This window comes from Lolium rigidum, chromosome 6, assembly GCF_022539505.1.
Source record: "Lolium rigidum isolate FL_2022 chromosome 6, APGP_CSIRO_Lrig_0.1, whole genome shotgun sequence".
In the NCBI taxonomy this organism is placed as follows: domain Eukaryota; kingdom Viridiplantae; phylum Streptophyta; class Magnoliopsida; order Poales; family Poaceae; genus Lolium; species Lolium rigidum.
In genome coordinates, this window is record NC_061513.1 from 248,134,789 (window position 1) to 248,136,353 (window position 1,565).

Consider the following 1,565-nt stretch of genomic DNA (forward strand, 5'->3'; position numbering starts at 1 on the left):
AGGATTGTATATGTTAAGTAGATACCCAATTAATGTTTTTCTAAATCAAATTGAATTTCTAGAAAAATTTATTAACATTGTACATATCAGAGAACACCTAATACAACACTTACACACTACTTATCTTGTGAAATTAATTGGTGCATATCATGCATGCATACATATCTATGATTGTTCATATTGAATGTTTGTTTATTTTTGGTTTGCTTGCTTGTTTAGATTGTGAAGGAGGTCAAGGTTACTCTTGTGATTGTTGTGATTGTGCGGGTTGCTTTGATCAAGGCAAGTGACACTCAAATCCTATTTATTTTAATTATGCATTAGTGTTTTCAAACTAGTATGCATGGTAGGATTTTTTTTTTCAGAAGTAAATTATTATTCTATGCTTAGCAAACCTAGTAGTGTGTAGCTACTCCTGAACCCATTGCTAGGATGCCTTAATTTTTGCTTTGCAACATCAAATGCCAAATGCTGTTTCGTTATTGGTTGTGAGTGTTTGAAAATTTAAAATTAACAACCCTAATGAAACACCTGGGTGGATTGGTTGATTGATGGGCGACTGCTCAGGTCCAGGCCCCTAGTAGGCTGAAGTGGTGAATCCCTGAGAGTTCGCATGTTGTAGAGTGGTCGCTTTTGACTGCACACCTGGTTTTCACAAGGGGATCGTGTGGGGGTTTACTACCTGTGAGGGGTTTTAAGCTTGTGAGTTTCACTTTGGTTGGCCACCCAGGATTAAAGAGATTATTATGTCATCCATGTTTTAGATAGCTTCCAGTGCAGCCTTATGGTATTATGGGCTCTGCCGGGATTAAGTAAGTTGTGAGGGTTCAACTTGTGGCTAGACATTGGGTGGAGGCGACGGCCAAGGGAACGAGTCTAGTTTGTATGGTTGAATTCTTCTTCTGAAAGATCTTGTCTCATTCTTCTCTTGGAAAGGGTGGGTCGTAAGGTGAAAGTGCACAACCTCTCGAGAGTTAAACCTAAGATCTTAGCCGTGTCCCCGGTTATGGACAATTTAAGCTTCTAGGCAAGGAATGCACGGAAGAATCTCATCACCTTTTCTGAATGTATTTAAAAATTTGATCAACCTTGGAAAATTCATAGGAGATGTAACCATGTGATTATTCTAAACCCATGGAGGATTTAACCATGGTGTGATTTCATAATGTCATTCAAAGATTTTCAAAAATGTTTTGTTTTAAATAAAATGTAGGATAAAATTGGCTTTATGCAAATTTTCCTAAACTCCACCAGCCAAATATCATGTAGATAGTCATGCCGAAAATTGCCACCAAATAAGTGTCATTTGCCAGTACATCATTGTACTGACCTCCATTCGTGGGGCTACATATTCAAACGTGCAGGTTCGTCTCAGGAGGATTACTAGGTAGGATCTCGAGTCTACATTCCAACATGTTTGTCTGTGGCGCATGAAGATGATGAAGGCTCATTGATGATTTACTTTCCGCTGTGTTTGTTCTGAACATTGTTGAGCTAGTCCATGTGACTATGCAATTTGTAATGTTTTACTTTACCCTTTGGATCAACGATGTAGTGATTTGATA